Source organism: Crocuta crocuta, unplaced genomic scaffold (genome assembly GCF_008692635.1).
Source record: "Crocuta crocuta isolate KB4526 unplaced genomic scaffold, BGI_CrCroc_1.0 scaffold83, whole genome shotgun sequence".
Classification (NCBI taxonomy): Eukaryota; Metazoa; Chordata; class Mammalia; order Carnivora; family Hyaenidae; genus Crocuta; species Crocuta crocuta.
Window position 1 is genome coordinate 3,053,098 of NW_027529638.1, and position 22,272 is coordinate 3,075,369.

The 22,272-nt window shown below is 37.9% G+C and overlaps 1 long non-coding RNA gene across 1 annotated transcript; it reads left to right on the top strand.

Moving 5' to 3' along the window:
* Positions 1-356: 356 nt before the first annotated feature.
* On the top strand, positions 357-14,738 carry LOC144230104 (uncharacterized). The gene is made up of 3 exons (XR_013334691.1): positions 357-517; positions 10,522-10,596; positions 14,620-14,738. It is a non-coding gene; the product is annotated as an uncharacterized LOC144230104 (long non-coding RNA).
* The last annotated feature ends 7,534 nt before the right edge of the window (positions 14,739-22,272 follow it).

Here is a 22,272-nt window from a genome sequence, read left to right on the forward strand (position 1 = left end):
ATAGTCCAATATTCAGGATCAGAATCAAAATAAAGAATGTATTCTTTATAAAGAAAATACCACTTTACACATAAAAACAAAACAAAGCAACACCCTGGTTGATTTGGAACACTTCATGCAATTTTGTTTGCCAAGCCTAAAACAAGCATAAAATAGGGGAGTACTAAACTCATAGAACAACTGAAATAACCAAGAAGAGAAAAATGCTTCTGAACAACTATAGAAAAAGAAAACCCCATGTATGAGGGTGGTAATTAAGATCAGAGGTATAGGTTTGAGTATGAAAAAGGATATTATCTCACTAACCAAAGTCCTTAATTCTATTTTTTTAATGTTTATTTATTTTTGGTAGACAGAGGAAACACAAGCAAGAGAGAAGAGAGAGAGGGAAGACAGAATCTGAGACGACTCCAGGCTCTGAGCTGTCAGCACAGAGCCCAGTGTGGGACTCTAACCCACAGACCGTGAGATTACGACCTGAGCTGAAGTCGGAAGTCTAACCAACTGAGCCACCCAGGTGCCCCCTTAATTCTAAATTGATAAAAGGCACTTTAGTGCATATTAAATATTAAATGAAGTGCTACTTTATTTAATACATGGCCCCAAGGTATAATACAGAAAATAAAGTTTGGAAGGGGATCTAAACTAACTGATGAATGCTGGATCTATAATATAATTTTTTAAAGGAAACTAGAGATGCTTTGGAAATTGCCTTGAGGGCTGCTATACCCTCCCTCTTAAACATGCTATTGGGTCATTATTAGTTACAAAGGCTCATATCTTGGAATATAGACAGCAACTACCTGAATAACTATAGCAGAAGAGACAGAAAGGAGGTATTTAGACCTTAAAGTTGGTTTTACAGAGGCAGACGCTTGGCTGTAGGAATGAAGAAATGTCATTGAGCTACAGGCTGGGGTAGACACAGATAGGGCAAAGGCCACCAGGTGGAAGGTTTCAGGTGGTGTAACACACTTACCTGTAGGCAGACAGGACTCTGTAGACAGATGGTATACCCAGGAGAAAGCTATGTAGCATCTAAATCAGAGGCCAGTGGTGATTGGATAGGGGCATTATAAAACTTGCCCAGTGGTTAGAAACTGAATTCTAGTTTCTTTAGTGACATGGAAGAGAAAGAGAGAAAAGTCCAGTAAGAGTAAAACAAAGCATCAGTCTTAAATGGGTTGTGGTTCTAGACTACTGGTTCCCAATTGGAAGCCATTTTCCCCCCTGGGATATTTGGCAATTTGTGAAGTCATTTTTTTATCATCACTGTTTGGGGGTAGAGTGTGCAAATGATATCTAGAGGGTAGAAGCCAGCGATGCCCAATGTTTATAGCAGCACTATCAACAATAGCCAAAGTATGGAAAGAGCCCAAATGTCCACTGATGGATGAATGAATAAAGACGATGTGGTAAAATATATACAATGGAGTATTACTCAGCAATCAAAAAGAATGAAATCTTGCCATTTGCAACTACATGGATGGAACTAGAGGGTATTATGCTAAGCTAAATTAGTCGGTCAGAGAAAGACAAATATCATATGACTTCACTCATATGAGGACTTTAAGATACAAAACAGTTGACTATAAGGGAAGGGAAGCAAAAATAATATTAAAAAAAGGGAGGGGGACAAAACATAAAAGACTCTTAAATATGGAGAGCAAAACAGAGGGTTGCTGGAGGGGCTTTGTGGGGGGGAAGAGCTAAATAGGTAAGAGGCATGAAGGAATCTACTCTTGAAATCATTGCTGCACTATATGATAACTAACTTGGATGTAAAAAAATAAACTAAAAAAAATACAGGGATGCTACTAAACTTCCCACAATGCATTGGATAACTCCCCAAAACAAATAATTCTGTTACTCAAAATTTTAATAATAGTGTTGTTTAGAAACTCTGCTCTAGGCAGATTTCCAAGACAAAACTTGGATAAAGAATGAAAACATGGAAGTCAAAACTGGGTTATAAGGTGGGAACCATGTGTTGGCAAAACTTGACTCAAAAAAGATTAGGGCCAACCTCTATGATGTGACTCTATATCCTCAGGGATTAGGCTAGAACTCCCACGAGGCAGCGAGGTATAGAAGAGAAAATGCAAACCTGCATCTAAGAGTAAGTATCTGTGGCTCAGGACACTTGGGTGGCTCAGTCGGTTGAGCATCCTACTCTTGATTTTGACACAGGTCATGATCCCAGGGTCGTGGGATAGAGCCTCGCATTGGGCTTCATGATAAGCATGGAGGCTGCTTAAGATTCTCTCTCTCTCTCTCTCTCTCTCTCTCTCTCTCTCTCTTCCTCTTCCCTTCTCCCCTGCTTTCACTCACTCTCTTCCTGTAATATTTTTAAAAAAAGGATCTGTGGTTCAAAACAATTCCATAAGCTTAACCTCCATGTGTGTAAAAATCATATAAACTAATATGTCTAAAGTGCCTATCATAGTACTTAGAACATCACAGCAGTAGAGCAGCAAGAAAGTTTGCTGCACCAAATGTAAAATACAGAAATTATATATGTGGTCAGCAAATCAACAAAATATTCTATATCTTAATCTAATGAACATGTGTAAATACTCATACTCATCTTCTTTGGCCCCTCAGCAACACTGGATGCTGAGTGTTACTTCCTCCTTTTAAAACTCTGTTGCTGGCTTCCATAATCCTGAACTTTCAAGGGTCACTTTCTCATTCTCTGACAATCCTGAAACTCAACTATAGGATCCTCTGTATGTATATTTGCTTTATATTTTGTTGTAGTGCAGGCCTTCTTCCTCCCCTTCCCTAAGCACACTCTTTCTAAGTAAGCTCATGTGCCCATTCACATTGCTTACTGACCATTGATAGCTCTAGTCCAGCTAGTATTTCTAGTATATTCCAGAAGTACTTCAAGTTCAGTATTTCCAAACCAACTTTATAAGCCCTTTTCTGTCCTGTGTCCCTCTTATACCAAGAAATGATAAGGCTATTCAAGAAATTACTCCAACTAAATACCTGGAAGTCCCTGATTCTTCCCTCTCCCTCATTCATCATGAGTAGTATTAAATTCTTCCTGCACTAACTCCTGGTGTTTCTCTGCCACCTCTCTTTTTCCTTTCTCCTTTTTTAAAAAATTATTATAGAGATTGTTCTAAAGTCTTTGCATTGCTCACTCCATTTCAATGGCTCTGCACTGCCCTGAGGACAAAGTTCTAACCCTTCACACAAATTACAAATCCCCGATTCTGTCTCCAGCCTCACTCCATGAGGTCCAAGCAAACAGATCTTTCTTTTTCTTGATTCATGAGTTCCTCACCTTCAGTCCTTCCCAGAGACCATTTGCTCTTCTGTTTGCATGGGACACTTTCCTCCATTCTCCCCTGCCCCCACAATCTCCCAACTTGTTTTTATAGGTCTTTGTTCAACTATTAATTCCTCAAGAACGCCCTTGGCTGGGTGCTCACCACCACCACTCTTGAGGCTGAGGTAGGCACCCCGCTCCTCCATTCCCATGGCAGTCACAATGCTGCGTTGTACTCACTCCTCCCTTGTCTGCTTTTTCGACTAGATGTGCATAAGCTCTGCAGAGGCAGAAATGGTGTCTCCCTAGTTTTCTCCTAACTCCATTGCCCAGCACATTGCCCAGTGCATAAATAAATGAATAAAAAGGTCTCAAATACATGAATGAAGATGACCTGTCATCAGCCAGATGGTAGGGGTGCTATTAACTATATACCCTGCAGAATTCTTCTATGATGCCTATAAGCATCAGAAGTTCTAGGTTAATTTCAATTAAAAATTTCCTTTTCTCAGTGGTTCCATTTCTGCTTAACTGTGGGACTCACTGAGTCTAAAGCATATGCCCAGGGAATTTTCTAAGAAACAGAGCTACATCCATAGAGAACCTTTGCCTTTCAGATCAGTAATTCTGAACACTAGAGAGTGTTAGGGAGATAGTTCCTCAGCTCTTGCTCTGAAAGGAAAGCACGTGTTCCTGATTGGACCTACAATCGTGCCCTTACTCAGCCTGATGTCTTAAATGCTTGACCCAAGAGCAAGCATATAGTAGGTACACAAGTGTGTACACTTCAAGTAAATTATTTAAGACTCAGAAGGGATTCAAACTGGTTTTTTAAATAGTTTATTTTATTTATTTTTAATTTTTTAAGTTTATTTATTTTGAGAGAGAAAGAGAGAGAGGTGGGGAGGAACAGAGAGAAAGGGAGACCCAGAGAATCTCAAGCAGGCTTTTCACTGTCAGTGCAGAGCCCAGTGCGGGACTTGAACTCATGAACCATGAAATCATGACCTGAGCTGAAACCAAGAGTCATACAGTTAACCGACTGAGCCACCAAGACACCCCTCAAACTTTTTCATAAAATTTTAGAGATATTTTTTATTTCCTATAATCACAAAGCTGTAATGCATAGAAGATATAAGTTCTCATCAGATTTTTTATGACATTTCCAAAGTTCTCAGGTATTTTGATAGCAAATTTATTTGAAGCATTATAAGAATATAATCAATAGTCAACAGTGTAGGCAAATTTAAGATACTTAATAATATTTGAATTTATTGCATTAGATTTGTAGTAAAATAATAAAAGATTACTATGCATTATCAGCTTTGACTTTTTTTTTCCTTCTGAGGTCAGTAAATGTAACTACACATGATAAAGTTGTCATCTATGAGCAAATACTGATCTCCATATACATAGAACTGATCTTGAACTTTTATAAGCTTGAAAGAATGGATATCTTTATATAATGGAAACATTACAATAAAAAAGGGATAATGTACACATAAATAAAAGTTATTTCTACATTTAAGAGCAGTTTGTCTACCATTCAATTATAATCATCTTCTATATAAGTGGAAAACAAAAGATAAAAACTTTGTTAACTTTTAAGAAAAGAAAAATTTTTTAAAACATTTTCATAAGTAAAGCATTTTATTTTACAACCCACTCTCTTATTTGCTGCCTCATCCTAGACCTTTAATATGAACATAATTCCTTATTAACCCAAATTGAACCACTGTATTATTTCTGTTTTGTTTTTAAGGAAAAGCCTATGAGGTTGACAGAGTTAAAAGGAGATGTGTTGTGAAATATGCTGCTTAATATTCCAAAGAAATATGTAATTAAAACTGATAAGATTAAAATCATTTTCCATCACGCTGTTCATATGCCATATGTTAAGAAGTTCTCTATATGGAAACACTTAGGTCTAAAAGAAATATGTATCTTATTGCAACCCTCTTAAAGTTTTCATTTAACAAACAAACAAACAAAAAGGAATCTGATGCTTGAATTACAGGTCAGTGAAACAGTGAAGGCCCGTGGGTCAAACACAAAGAAGTCACAGTGAAGTTGAACTTCACTGGTCCCTGACTCCCACTTGCTGTACATAGCCATAGTTAGCATACGCTTTCCACACAGTTGGTAGCAATCAGATACATATTTAATGTGGTTTCATTATATCCTATAAGTGCTGGCAATAGAATAACCTCCCCAGGGTATTCAGTGAATAATAGAAAAGAGAAAATGATGAGCACATTTAACACATGCACCCACAACCTCATGATAAAAGGCACCATTTCCCCCATACAGCACCTGTTGTCATAGCTGCTTTAATTACTTTTCATTGTAGTCAGCAGCCTGAAATATTTATCACGGAGCCTATAATTTCCCTAATCCAAAACTGACATCTACCCCAGTGACTAGAGAAACTGCAGTTTTACTCACTGCTCCTACTTCTGTGCTTAACTTGAAACATCAAAAGTGCTGAAGAAAATACCTTCCAGGAGAGCTTCATTAGGTTAGGAGAATAGGTGCATTAAAAGATTTTAAGATATTCACACAACATTCAAAAGGCAATGTATCACAAAAAAATTTTAACTGAAATAGGGACAGAAATAATTTGATTATTAAATATTAAGGTGTTCAACGTGCTATAGCCAAAGACGCAAGTGAATGTAAAGGTTTTTCATAGCACCAACTGAGAACACAGTCAGTCAATTTCTAGAATCTATTCTCCCAACCAGTTTACTATGAAATTAGGTTTCACTGTTGCACTTCTTTCTCCAGTGAATTATTAGTTATAATTCCCATGCTTTGGCTCTGTTCCTTTGATACTGAAATGTGTTATAACCTAAAATAAAGTGTTGTTGTTTCTTTGAATGGAGGCCCAAATGAATTATTTTAATCTTATTTATTTAATAAAAATACATTCATATCTACGTCTTACGTATTGCTATATTGCACTGTTGTAATGCTATGCAAACAGTAACTTGTTTAATATTTATAGAAACCCTGTCAGGTAGAAACTATAATTTTCTCTACTTTACAGTTGAAGAAACTGAGGTACAGAGAGATCGAGCAATTTGCCCAATCGCTAAGGTCAGTTAGTGGCAGATATGGGGTTCAAACTCAGGTAACTTAGCTTCAGAATCTGTGATGTTAACCTCTATACACTAAAAGCCAATTTAGTTTCATAGAAAGGTCCTTATGAATAGAAACATAATTTTACATGAACTTTATTAATTCAGTTTGTGAGGAGAGTAGTTCCAATGATTAGCATATTCCAGAGCCAAAAATATATTTTATATAGCTACCAAGTAAACACTCATATCCAAATCCTGACACAATCATAGCCAATAAAAAATTTCACAAATTAAGATTACCCGTACTACAAACACGTTGTATTTTGTTTTCAAAATGCTGCTTATGAGCAGGTAATTTGTTTCACAATTTACTGTGTTCTTGTACCCATTAAAATCATCTGGGGAGATTTTAAAACTAAGAAATATGGAAGCCCACTTCAACCAATTAACTTTAATTGATTTAATTGATTTAATTGATTCTCCAAAGAGAAGAATCTTTGGAGAATATCACTTTAAAAGTTATTGCAGTCATACTGTCATCTAGAGCTGTTGTGGTCAAGAATCTTGGCACTATTGAGTCTAGTACATTCAGCGGGTGAAACACATTGGAGTGGATGAAACTGACATGATAAATTGCTATTATCTCCAGTTGAAAATAGGACTTCTGTGTGCAGGACCTTTTGATTTTTTTTTCAAGAGATGTATCAGTTGTGTATGCTAGACAGACCTGTTAAATTCTTTTTTCTTTTTAATGTTTATTATGGAAAGAGAGAGACACAGACAGAGCATGAGCAGGGAGGGGGAGAGAGAGGGAAACAAAGAATCTGAAGCAGGCTCCAGGCTCTGAGCTGTCAGCACAGAGCCTGACACGGGGGTGGAAATCATGGACTGCAAGATTATGACCTGAGCCAAAGTCCTCTGCTTGACCAGTGAGCCACCCAGGCATCCCAGACCTATTAAATTCTTAAAGAGATGTTAGAATATTTTTTCACAAGTAAATAAATATTCACTCTTCAATCTGCTACCATGTCTAACATAAGCTAAGCTTTCTCCATTGACACCTTAAAGAGATTTAAATATGTGAACATTATCAATTAATGGATCTTGACTCAACAAGATCTTATATAAATGGGCAGTTAAATTGTGGAAAGAACACAGTGCCCTTTGACCAAGACTGGATTAAAATGAATGATTTTTTTTTTTTTAGCTCACATAAAACATGTTGCCTGGTTAATTTTATATCTGAATTTTCCTCCTTTTTTTTTTCATATCCTTCCTTGCCTCCAAATCTTGTGTTTATCTACAATCACAACTAATCACAAACTAATATTTAGTTTATCATGAATTAATTTAAAGTTTGTGATCTTATGGTTTTCAACCTAAACTGGCAAAACTTTCTAATTTCCCCAGTCAGCTCTCCAGTGTTCTCCATAGAAAATGACTCTTCCAGACTTTGACACTTTTCGTCAACTTTCAGTTGCATATCTTCATCCCAGGGAGAAACGCATGACCTTCATTAGCCAACATGTCCAGTCTCCTCTTCAGAACTCATTATTACTCACCTCCCTGGTTTCTTCTCCCTTAAGTCCTACTCAGTCACTATAGTCTCTTTTCCCTTTCCTCGAAAGTCATCCTAACCTCTGATTTGCCAAGTTTAACATCCCATTTCCAGGAAAACCTCTGTTTTGCACAGTGTAATATATCTTACCAATTTGCAACCCTTCTAGTTGGTCTTTTTATTTTATTTTTTATTTTTTAGAAAGAGAGAGAGAGTGCAAGTAGATGAGAGGGGCAGAAGAAGAAAGAGAGAGAGAGAAAGAATTGTAAGCAGTATCCATGCTCAGCTTGGACTTCAGCATGGGGCTTGATCCAATGACTCTGGGATCATGACTTGAGCCAAAATCAGGAGTTGGATGCTCAACTGACCGAACCACCCAGGCACCTTTAATTTGTCATTTTTATCGATTGCCTTAATCTGAGCTAAAATTTCCCTTCATCCAATCTACAAAGGAAGGTTTTGGTGAACAAATTAATAGTAAAAATACCACATGTGTGGACACTTTAAACCTACTTAATTACTAGAAACTATTCTAATGACTTTAACACATAACTTTTTAAATTAAGATAATGCTGCTGATTATACCTCAAAAACACCAAAATAAGTTTCTGGAGAGCTCTTCTTAGGAGGAGTTTACGAGCATGAGAACAAATCACTAAGTATTTAAAAGTTAGAGTGCTGCTTTTCTTCTGAGTATTTCGTTAACTTATTATGGACCTTGTCTATAATTAGTCCATGTCAGTGATGTTTAACTGCTTTTACAAATGGTAAGCTATTAGGGGTGCGTGGGTGGCTCAGTTGGTTAAGCATCCTACTTTGGCTTAGGTCATGATCTCATGGTTCGTGGGTTCGAGCCCCCCGCTGGGCTCTGTGCTCACAGCCAGCTCAGAGCCCAGAGCCTGTTTCCGATTCTGTGTCTCCCTCTCTCTCTGACCCTCCCCTGCTCATGCTCTCTCTCTCTTTCTCAGAAATAAATAAAACATTAAAAAAATTTTTAAAAAGAAAAAAGCAAAAAACCCCACAAATGGTAAGCTTTTAAATAGAACCACTTAATTTTTAAAGAAGTATTCCAAGGATGAAAAAATTTATTTTATGTTTCTTCTCTCCTCCTTCAAAGCAGCCATCTCAGTATAGTCCTCAAAAGTGTGTGAATTTCTTGTGTCAGTTACACTACCTTGAACATGAGGGCTACCACCACCTTTTTTTCTGACTGGCAAGTCTGAGTCACCTCCCAAAATTTGAAAAAATACTTGAGAGAAGCAAAAACAAAACAACCCCCCCCAAAACAAAAACAAAACACCAAGTGAGCCAGGCTGTATCAGGTTTTTTGTTTTTTGTCAGGTTTGGGAGAATAGGGTGAGGTTCTCTAACATCAACTGACTTTATGTTAAGGCAGTAAGAAAGTATGTGCTGTGTCTTCCTTACCTTTGTGTGTTTAACTCTCCCAATTCTGTTCTCTAATCCCAGAGTATCTCTGAAGAAGACTGTGGGTGTGTGGCACTTTTAGGTGTTACCTGACACCTCTATAACAGCTGAGACCGTTTGACAAGACTTTGAGACACCAAGACACTCTGGCTTTATTCCGACCCATCCTTGTCGTCATATACGGTTATGATCACCCCTGCCCTTCAGACTCTCTACTCATGCATATGTTCAGGGAGGGTTCTCTTGCTAAAAGCAGATTTCTGCATTCACCTTGTCCCTGGCCATGCAGTTTATGAGGATGAGAAAACCTGGGAGACACCTGGTATTAGACACCAAGGCTAGGAGTACATAAATGTTTAGGACAATTGTCAAATTTAGATTGCCTTTACTGTTGTAGCAGATAACATACATAGGAGAGTGACGCATCGCTTTCACAGTGTTTTGATCTCAGGAATGGTGTAACTGCAAATTGACAATTAGGTTTGTTTTATTTCCTCCAGTTTGTGGTGGCTTCAGATATTTTTATTTTGGTTTGCTTTAGTTTGGGATTTAACTACAAATTAATCTACATTTAAAAAGGAAGCTTAAAATATCATCATCTAAGTCAGAGTTCCCCAACATTATTGGCATTTTGGACTGAACTGCTGGATGTCTTGTGGAAACAAAATTGTCTCAGTTGAGAACTGATCTAAGGCATAGAAAAATCAATCGTATTGAAGAATCATCACTCCACCACTCCACATTCCTTCAAAATCAAAGGTGCTGTTGAAAACTATTTAGGAAAATAATTCAGGATATGCAGTACAGAGAGTATTTCATTTTGCATGCATTACATCACCATCACGAATGAAACAGAACTTTTTTCTCTATGTCGGTGTAAGCTACTTGAATAGCATCCCTCACCAAAGGGGCACTTATAATTTTGCTTTGCAAAAATCTCAGCAGAGCAGCCTGGGATGGAGCACATGAATATGATGGCCATCATTGATAATGATGGTGATGATAATTTTAGCAAGTTCAAGATAGGATGGTCCACATAATTAAAACTGTCAATATTATTATACCCATTGCAGAGACTGCCATTTCATATTTTGACATTACAACTTTAAAATCAGTTGTGAATAGTCTGAGACAGGGTAAATATCCGCTAAGTTGCTTCATTTTCTGTCGCTTAGTTTTTGGAAGAAGACCAGCAAGGAGAGCCTGGAGAAACCGAACTTGACTGCAGGAACCCTGGTCGTTACGAGAAGGTAACCAAGGGCTCAAACTACTTGAAGATAGAGGTCTGGGTCACTCCAATGCAAGCATTCCAGGCTACTGAGGTGTTATCTGAAAAGAGAAATCTGGAATAGTTCGTGGAAGAAGAAGATATCAAGTAATAATTATGAATATGAGTCAAACTGCAAGAGATGAGAAGCAGCTTGATTTGCTAAGATTCTGGGAAATTCAACAGGTCACTAGCTTGAAGAATTGGGCTTGCATTTTTGCTCTCAGCAAAGGGATAGACTGTACTAGTTCAGCTTAATGACTGCTCTAGATTCACATACGTGCCTTGTATTCCCGTCAGAATGGCGATGGCAGTGATTTGTATGTCATTGAGCCCATTTGTTGCTGTTATCACTGCTTCAGACTGAGATAAGGGCCCCGAAGAGAGAGATCACCACTGCTGCACACTGGCTGGCCCAGATCTGTGGACTCTCTAGCTTCCCTAGCAAGTGTCTGCAAAAGCCAGGTGATGCAACCGGGAAGCACTGGGTAGTTAATGTTCCAGGAGATTTTACCCAGAGGAGTTCTTCCTATCTCTGGAGAGAGTGTTCACCCTTGCAGCAGTCTCACACAACCTCTCTGACAGTGTCCAGTGGGACAAGAAATCACCGGGCCAGAAGATGCCGTAGCATCCAGCTTCCTCTTCTTCCTCTTTCCTTCTCCTATTTTTTTCTGTTCCCATTTTTCACTCTTCTCCCTTTCTTTCCCATATCTCCTTGAGCTCCCTTCCCTTTTCTCTCTCTTTCTCCTCATCCTAGAAAATTAAATCCAAAACCCATTAATGGGGGCCAAGCAACATATGCGTTTACACTGGGAGGGATAGGGGATAGGCTGAGGAGGAAGAAGGGGACCCGCACAAACCCAGAGTAGAGTGCTGGAGCCACGCAGTGAGGAGAGCACCAGGAATGGGGTGGAGGTGGAGGCCGTGACATAAGACTGCTTTCAAGTAGATCGTTCAAACAATTACATTTGGATGATGGGAGCCAGGCTTCTCACTGACAGAGACAGGAGTTACAAATACAGAAAACCAAATTAACCTCTGTGGTATTGGATTGAAATTGGAAATATGGGGATGAAATCATGCCTTTGAAGCTTTATAGATACAGAAATAAATATAGATGTGAATGTGTGTGTGTGTGTGTGTGTGTGTGTGTGTGTGTGTGTGTATTTTCTAGCTGTGGCCGCTGAGAGAGCCTAGGAGCTACAGCCCTCCAATAGCAAGAAATACATCTAGGGCCCAGATGTTGCTTTTTAAATATCATTCTTCACCATTAGAAACCAGACTTCTTTGGAAGAATGGCTAATTCCAAGGCAGGAGCCAAGAAAGTGCGAGATGAACCTAGAACATAGTATTGTGCCCAAAAGTAAGGAAGTTCTTTCATTAGCACTGATTTTTCGCCAAAACACATAAGCCAGCTTGAAGGCACAGAACACTGGCCAAATCTGGCACGATTTTAGCAACAAAATAAACAACAGTAGCATATTATGACCTTTTGAATAAAACAAATCCAGAGTCCACACTGATATAATACATAAATGAAAACATTTTGAGGAGGAACAAAATAATTACATTCTCTCAAAGTAACTCACAACAAAATACTTATGTCTAATGGAGTGTAAAAATGTAACTTTACACTTGGAGAAGTTTTATAGGCACCACCTTAGTCAGATGATCAAAATTAGCCTTACTAACAGTGTACAAATCAAAATTGTGCATCATTTTATAAATAAATAAATAAATAAATAAATAAATTATAACATAAAAATGCATTCTACAAAAAACCCACAACAAACAGTAACAAACACTCAAATTGTGTGTCATTTGATAATTTGTAGTGAAAAGAACACAGTGTCACTTCTTTGATGTTCCTTCCAAAAATGCATAACCTGAATCTAATTGTGAAGAACTGTCAGACCTGGATTGAGGAGGATTCTTCTAGATAGCTGGCCTGTAATCTTCCAAAATGTTATGGCCACAGAAATCAAGAAAAGACAGCGGAACTACTCCAAACTGAAGGAGGATAGAGACATGGCAACTTAATAGCAACAGGAGGTGGCAGATTGGGCTCGTTTGCTACAAAGGGTAGAGCAACTTGTACTGCGGGCCTCCCTGAATGGAGTCTTGGGGTCAGACGGCACTGATGGGCCTGCAATGACCTGTTTTGGTTTTGATGGTTATGTTGTGTTATACAGGAGACCACTGGTTGTTGCAAGCATGCACTAAAGTGTTTAAGAGCAATGGACATTATGCTGGCAATTTACTCGCAGCTCATTGGGCGTTGGGGAGAATGTCCCTTGCTCTGACCTTGTAACTTCTCTGTAGCTGTGAAGTTGATTCAGAATTAAGAAGACGCAATTCTGCAGCAGGGGCAGCAGAAGCAGAAGCTATGGCTGAGCTCATAATACCCCCTTTGCACTTCTTCTCCTTTCCTTTCTGATTCAGTACATGTTCCCTTTCTCCTGTTCCCTCAGGCTCTGTCTTCTAGGGAACTTTTTCTAAGGTACTAGGTGATTCCCAAAATGTACATTGGCTATGAGACCTATAGAATGTGAACTCTTATAGTAGGAAGCCCAGTTGGAAGCCTTCTATACCAACATATTTGTACCAAAATAGAAATTCAAAGACACAACTTATTCCTGGCAAATTGCAGGAAGTAGGATCACCATCACAAAAATCTGAAAGATGTAGGAATGATGATCCTTACCACTTCCTCCGTTTAACTTTCCTGCTTGGCCTCTGCAGGAGACATAGGGGTTTTGAAGAATGACAATGGATTGTTATTGCTGTAACAATAACTTGAAAATGTGTTTTTTCTGTTCTCCAATAGCAGACATAACAAAAGGCAATTTGCTTTCACCTGATGCAGAAGCCGGTGCATTTTAGCTATTTTACTCTGGCCTTTATCAAGTCTCCGGATCTTTGTCAAAAAGAGAACTTGATCATCCGATTGTCCCATTTAACAGTACTGAGTCCCAATGTGATAATGTCGTACTGTCATGATAGGTTAGAAGAAACTTGCAGCCTGTGCCGTGGCCCAGAGGAAGCCAGGCACTAGTCCAGCTACCTGAGACTTCTTTGCCGTGAAGGAAACATTACATACAACATTATAGCAGAACATTTACTACAAATACTGTTTATACCAAATATCTGTATGTTGCACCATATTCCCCAGCCAGCACATATGCTCATGAGGATGGATGTAGGACTACTTTCGTCCAAAGAGTCGTGCGGGGAATTAATGCTTGCCAATTCTGAGCCAAAGTATCCCTGAGTCAGTGCATGGCCCTCAATCTCATTCTTGCCTTGCATCAGAAACCTGGAAAATATGTGTTCCAGATGGCATAGCTGTAGGATGGAAGTCTTGATCCTTGCAGACCTCTCAGCCCTGCTGAGAAGTATGGCTGCCAACAGTAAAGAGCACACATTTGTATGTGAAACCCAGGAGACTGGGGTGGTGGTTTGTTATCCATGGACTAAGATGGTCAACCTGACTGAAACAAATATCCCACTGAGCAACAACAAAAAAAATGCTCAAAGCCAAACAATATTACTGAAACTGGGGATAATGTGGAATAGAAGAACCTCGGACTTTTCTGCATCATTTGAAGGCTTTTTTGAGAATTTAATATGTTTAGATAATACGTGTATAGTTTACCTTTAAAGAACAATGTGAGGGGGGAAGGGAAGGGGGATGATGGGCATGGAGGAGGGCACTTGTGGGGATGAGCACTGGCTGTTATATGGAAACCAACTTGACAATAAACTATTTAAAAAAAGAACAATGTGAATGCATAAATAATACTAAAAGCAATGTGTTAACAGGGGGCATATTTGGAGGTGTTTATCCGTACTGCTGAGGGGTTTTTTCCATAAGTTCTTTTGCCAATGCACGTTTCCTGTACCTGGTATGAGGCAATATGTCTTACCCCATTCTTGCTGGTGTTGTTTATTCTTTTTTTTTTAAGTTTATTTATTGATTTTTAAAAAATGCTTATTTATTTTTGAGAGAGCACAAGCAGTGGAAGAGAAAGAGGGACAGAGGATCCGAAGCAGGCTCAGCACTGACAGCAGCGAAATCAACCTGAGCCAAAGCTGGACTCTCAACTGACTGAGCCACACAGGTGCGTGTAGTTATTTATTGATTTAGAGAGAGAGAGAGTTTGTGTGCACACAGCTGGGTGTGGGGGACAGAGAAAGGGAGAGAGAGGATCACAAGCAGGTTCCTTTCTGTTAGGGCACAGCCTGATGCAGGGCCCAAACTAACGAACCATGGGATCATAACCTGAGCCAAAATCGAGTCAGGTGTTTAACGTACTGAGCCACCCACGTGCCATGTTTATTCTTTATTTTGTATGACTTATAATCAAATGAAAAGCATCTAGTTTAATTTGTGTACCTTTAATTTTTGGTGAAGTCAAATACTTCATATATTCACTAGCCATTTTAGTTTATTATTTTATGAGTTACATTGACATTTCTTCCCTCATTTACATCTTAGGTTTCTGGTAGCTCTATTAGTCATTACAAATGGTTTTTCTATTTTGTGCTGTCTCTTATTTTTATTTTATTTTTAAATTCAAAGGCTTTTAATTACTGCAGTAAAATTATTTTTCTCCTCTGATAAATCTTCTTTCCTTTAGGCTTTAGAAAAGCCTTGCCAATCCAGGGATCGTATAGGTGCATTTACTGTACTTTGCGGGGGGGGAATATTTTTGCCATGTTTTTACAGCTAACATTTGATTGATCTGAAATGCATTTATTATAACATAATAAAGAAAGTTAATAGTACTTTCCAATCATCTCAGCTCCATTTTTTTTTCCTGCTGATTCACAGTCCTACCATTATATAAATTATTGCGCAGTCTATTCTGTTCCATTGACCTATTGTTTGGTTCTTGTGGCAGCCTCACACATAAGTTACTTCAACTTGATAATAAGTCATATAGCTTATGGAGTAAGCCCTTCCTCCTTGCTTCCCATACTCACATATTCCAGTTAATCTTTTCCAAAATTTCACAGCTGCCACTACCTAATTATTTTCTCAGATACATTTTAGAATCCCATTGTTAAAATCCAAAAATAAACTTCTGTGGAAATTTTGAGATTCTGTCAACTATGTTTCTATTTTTAATATGTTCATTTCATCTTTATATTTTTTTCTTCCATTTTTTGGCTGGAAGTTTCTTTTGTGCTTTTGCTTCTTTCACAAGAAGATCATGAATACACTTTTATATCTATACTCTGCCCTTTTCAATTCATTCAGTCATTTAACCACATTTATAAAGCCCCTGCTGTAGGTGTGGGAAAATACTGTAATGACAAAGCCTCTCTGCCTTATGAAGGTTACAGGCTAGTGAGATGAGACAGACCATAATAAATAGATGAATTAAAATGTATCTTTATTTAAGACAATAAACGATTTCATCATATGGTTGTCCACAATGTATTGCCTTCCCATTATTTATAATTATTATATATTTTATTAAATGCTGCAATCAAGTTTCTTTAGCATAAATGTCTTTGAACTTGCACAATCATCACCTTAATATAAGTGTCTAGAAGTGAGGTGCTAGTTCAAATGATACGCGCAATTTATGTTTTGACATACGATGTCTGGTTTCCCTCCATATTGTTTACAGTAATTTATACATCCAACAACGGACCTGTTTTCCTCTCTCTTATAAAATCTGGATTTTGCATTTTCATCATGTCCAGTCTGGTAGGCAAAAGAAGGAGTTCATATTGTATCCATTGTGCTTCTTTATTCTTTAGTGAGGTAGAATATATTTCCCTGGGTCTATTTTGTAGTAAATAGTTGTAAAAGAGCTATTTATGTTGTTCATCCAATTCACTATTAAAATTATTTTACTAAATATTTTTAGCTGCAAGCAACAATCCCTCTGCACCTCAATTTCAATGCAGAAAAGACTTTGTAGGAAGGATTCCAGTTGGTTTATGGGACCTGAGGGCGGGAAAGCTGTCCTGGTCTCCCGAATCTTGGACAAGTGTCTCCATCTGTGTCCGACAGCTGCCTTTTTCCCCCTTGGTGGAAAAATGGAAGGCTATTTGCCTGGTATCATGCATGTTTTCTACTTTTCTTCAAAGATCATTCCTAATAGTTCTGGAATCTGGGAAGAAATTTGTCCAGGCCAGTAACACTTAAGTGCATTCCGAGCATTATGTTTCTTTATGCCAGCCTCTCATCTAACACAACATTATTTTTCCTGTACTCACCCTTTCTCTTGATGATATACAAATACAAAACAGGAGGTGAACAGAACTAGAGAATCATAAAGCTAAATGGGATTGAAAGATCAGGTAGCCAGTTGCCCAAATTTCTACAATAAAGAAGCGTAGCCTTGAAAAGGCTAAATATTGCCTCAAGGTTTCATTCCAAGCAAGTGAACAGATTTGAAACCTCAGCTCCTCTGTTTTCTAAGTCTTACACTCTTTTCCGAACATACCAGGACTTCTGACTCCATGTATATCAATCTCTTCAGATGTTTTATTTCACAGATTGTATTCAATACACTGGCACAATTATCTGAATTTATGTACCTCTTCATTATATAAAATTATATGCTTCGTATCAGATTCTATTTTAATTAACAAGTATCTACCAGCATAACTTAAAATTAGAGCTTATTTACCAGCCTAAGATAGAAAAACATTATTTCTGGAAGACTGTGGAATTTTATGTTTCTTAACCTAATTTCAAAATTACAATCGTTCAGAGGCTTTTATAGATGGAATTAAAATGCAGCATACAATTATTTAATTGAAATAATATCATAAAATTTCTTGAGTGATACTTATCACACATAAATCGCCTGAATTATTCAGTTGTACTTCACTCCACAATTTTTTGTATGTACTTGTTAATAGTGCTGCTTAGCCATATGGAATGCCTAAAAAGTTGCTGCAGGGTATGACACAGAGAGCATCTGTAGTTTGATAGTATAAAACATGCGTAGTGATTTTGGTTCTTCCATTTCAGCAATTAAATTTTCCATCAACAAAAATGATTTTCTTCTGAATAATTATCATACTCTGATAATGTTTAGCGCTGCGACATAGGTAGGTAAATAGAACAGCATGTTAACTTCGTAGTTGTAATTAATATACCTGCAGTTTAAGACAAACTACTCTCACAAGACTAAGATTATACCATTTTGATTAAAGAAGTGTACTGATACTTTATAATACATTTATTTGAATAAAGTAACACATTCTCATAGATTTAGCTTTGAATTGCTTATTTGGAAGAAAGATGAGCATTTTAGACTTCCATAAGCTGTCTTTTTTTTGCAGTAAATCTTATGGCTGCCACAGAAAAATCATCAAAATTGCCCCATATGTCAGAAATTTAACAAACGTCTACACTTGAATGCTCTTCCTATCAAATGTAGATCACCTTTGCGTAGTGTATTCCAGTATGCAACGAACCAATGAAGTTTCCAAACACCATACTGATATCTTTCATCACCTATATTTTCTGTCACCTAAAGAGTTGTATTTTGAAAGAACCACTTGTTCATAATTTATGAGGTTTTACTGAAGCTTCTCTCTACTTCAAGTGTTTGAATGCTAGTTTGAGCCTCCCACTTAAATATAAACTTAGCACATATGTAAGCCTATTTTTTAATAGCCAGTTGGAAATTAGGCTTCTCCTAGCTTCTTTCACAAAACCAGGAGGGTTTTTTTGTATGTCTGAATGTGATGATTTTCTAGGTATGCAAAATTGGTCTCAATCTCAGGAAGTTTCTAGGCCTTTACTTGATAATCTTGGGATACTACCATTGGTTTCGTTGCCTTTGGACTCAGGTCGAAAAGCAGCAGAGGATGATACCTCTGATCACTCAGCTTAACGTCCTGCCATTATGGAATTTCTCTGACCTGCTTTGTGGCAGTAGCCCAATCCTTCATGTAATCTCTTTTAATGTGTACATCTCTAACAGATGGATTTACCAAGCTTCTGATCTCTGAGGGCTAAACTGAGGCATGTGGCATCAAGTACTGTTCACTGTTCTAGAATACAAATATCTTTATTGGATTGGTTAAGTGATTTCATCCCCCAGCTTATGGTGGTTGGGTATAAACCAACATTTTCGGGGTATGGGCCCGATAGCTTATTTAGCTGACCTTACTGTAGAATATGGTGTAATGTGGTAGCACGAAGATTTTTGAGTTCTTAGGATTAGGTTCGAGTCCTATAATTCTAGAAATAAGAGGGCTTAAACCTCTATGATTTACTCTATCAAAGTAACTCTTTTGTCAGACATATTTCTTATGTTTGGGGTGGGATGCTGGCTGTAATAATGGGTAGTGATACGTGTCACATGCATAGGGCAAGTGTAAGGGGTAAGAAGTTTTTTCATAGGAGGTGCATTAGTTGGTCGTATCGGAAACGTGGGTAGGATGCTCGGATTCGTAAGAAGGCAGTTGTAAGGAGTAGTGTTTTGGTGGTAAAGTTGACAGTATATAGTTCTGGTATATATGGGTTGTGGAATGCGCCGAAGAATAAGACTGTTGTTAAGCTGTTTATTATGATGATGTTGGCGTATTCTGCTATAAAGAATGGGGCGAATGGACCTGCTGCGTATTCTACGTTGAAGCCGGAGACTAGTTCTGATTCTCCCTCTGTTAGGTCGAATGGGGCCCGGTTGGTTTCTGCTAGTGTTGAGATGAATCATATTATGGCTAATGGTCATGCAGGGAGGATTAATCAGATATGTTCTTGTGTAATGATTAGTGTGGCTAGTGTATATGAGCCATTTATCAGTAGTACTGATAGCAAGATGATGGCTAGTGTCACTTCGTATGAGATTGTTTGAGCTACGGCCCATAGGGCTCCGATCAGGGCGTATTTTGAGTTTGAGGCTCACCCTGATCATAAGATTGAGTAGACGGCGAGGCTGGATATGGCTAGTATGAATAAGACACCTAGGTTTATGTTGATAAGTGGGTATAGTATGGGCAGTGGTACTCATATAATTAGTGCAAGTGAGAGTGCTAGGATTGGGGCTATGATGAATATGGAGATGGATGATGTGAGGGGTCGTAGGGGCTCTTTGGTAAATAGTTTTAGGGCATCTGCGATGGGTTGTAGTAATCCATATGGCCCTACGATGCTGGGTCCTTTGCGTAGTTGTATGTAGCCTAGTACTTTGCGTTCTACTAAAGTTAGGAAAGCTACGGCTAGGAGGATGGGGATGGTTAGTGAGAGAATGTTGAGCGTGAGCAGAAAAAACCACTCTTGTAGGTTTTAGTGTAGGTGTCTACACTAAATCAGTGAGGATGTTCATATATATATGTATGTTCATATGTATATATATGTTCATATACTATACATATGTATATTGTTTTTCAAAGCATCACCAACAAATTTAAAATATAAATTAGATGGTATTAGCTGGCTTCCTCTTCGCTGTGTATAAATGCGCAACTGAGGATTTCGTTACAACCGTGCTACAAATTCACATTACAAAAAAGTTGCCATGCCTGTTTTAAAAGTGAAAAAACAGTAACTAGTCAGATACCTTTAGCATTTCTACTATTTTGAGGAACGTGCATATGGAAGATGAAGTAGTAAGGATAAAATAGACTTTGCCAAGAGAGGAACTGAAATTTACACTTTGAAGGTATCTTTTACATGGATCTGAATACAATAGTTTTGCTTTTGACTACTTAAAACATATTTTCCAGCTTCATTTGCTTCATAGGTCTGCTTTTTTCCGTCAGAGATTTAAATTTAATGGTAACTTGTTTGTTTTTACCCAAACAGATCCTTTAGGACTGACTATGCAATGCTATAGGCAGATGAAATAAGTAGCTTAATTCTGGTACACTCTCTGGCTTTTGACACTGATGTGGTATTTTTATTCATAAAATACTTCTCTAGAGATATACTGGTTTAGAAGCCTACCTTAAATGATTGCAAAATGTCTGAAAGACAGAATGCTAATTAAATGTTTGGACAAACATTTCAGCCCTTGCCACACCTGAGCGAAGAGGGAGTTTTGGGAAAAGGGTGTTCCCCCTGAGGAGGTAAAGACCGCTGATGTGCATAATGACTCACTCATTAGCAAATGGTTAGCAACTTATTTATAGGAATTTACAGGCAGAGAATTTTGTAGAATTGCCCAGAAGATTCCTAGAGCAAGTAGTAAGTATTATTTTCATATTTATTTATAAGACGGACTTAGTTATCTCCAGGCAAGAAGAGTATTTGTCTCTTATAGCAACCATTCCAACATATCAGGCTTAACCATTGTGATCTCTTCGCTACTGTCTAATTAATGGCCTAAGTCGACAAAAGAAAGAGGTATGTGTAACACAGGAACCTTGATTTTTCTGTACAGATTTTGACATCAAAATGATTCAAATTCCTAAGGTGATATAAAATCCTACAACTGTAATCGGTTTTTCTCCATCATTGATTTCAGTCATCCAGAAGACATGTTGTTTCTCTATTTATATATCACTCTCTGTGCTAGACATCATGTTAAGTGCTTTACAAATGCTAATTTATCTAATCTTTAGAACACCTCTATCTGTTTTAAACACCCTCCCCTTTACAGATAGAGAAACTGAGACACAATAAGGTAAAACAGCTGTCTAAGATACCTGCCTATTAATGTCAGAGTCTGATACCACTCAGGCCACCTGGATACAGAGGGGGTGCTCTGAACGCTTTTCCGTGTTGTTTCTCAGGTTCCCTACTTTCCGTTTTTCTGCTCTGCATTTGAGAACATCAAATTTGTTTATGAACAGATGAGAAATTGTATGTCAGAAGATGGGGAAAAAAACTGGGGAGGCGGGAGACCCAAGAGTGAAAGTCTCTGACAGGGGCAGGCATGCATGTAAGGACGCCTGTCACCACTGAATGTTAAAGTATAAACTCCCACTTGGGGTACTTTCAACCACAGCCTGTTGCTAATGTTGACTCGAGGTAATAAATACATGCGATAACTTCACACCTAGAAGACCTGCAGAAATCAGCATGCCCATGGAGATAAGTGTCGTTCAGAGGAAGCTGCTACTGTCAAATATGGGACAAAGTACTTGGGTTACATCACAGGTATGTGGGAAAGTTGCAGACACTTTTTGCCAGGACGTATATTGCCCTAAACTTGAGGCTAGAGATAAGCATAAAATAGATTAAATGTAGTAACCATAAAATTAAGATAACAATACCAACCTATATCTCAGAGATATTGTCCACAGTAACTAATAAAGTGATTATAAGCAAAGAAGTTCTCTAGTAAATTAGACAGTAGATATCTCCTGATAGTAATAAAATCTGTGAACAAAATTTATACCTTTCCATTTTAATGAGGAACCAAAGCAACTTTTTAAGAAATATGTAACTGTAACTTCTTTGGCTGGTTTTTCTCTATATGCATTGTGACGGATGTAAAGAATATTCATAAATGTATTAAATTATACTGACATGGCCATGTGTTCATAAAATAAGGTTTGGGATTATAGCAAATGAAACTTTGAGCCTTAATCCAAAAGAAGAAATTCTTGGCAAAACTATGACAGTCACTGGTCTAAATGAATCCTAGAGATCTGAAAACGTGTGCGTTCCCAGAAATATTTACTGCAAGGAGAGGCATAGGAATGAGGGTCTAAAGTCCACTGTCTTCTGGCGCCT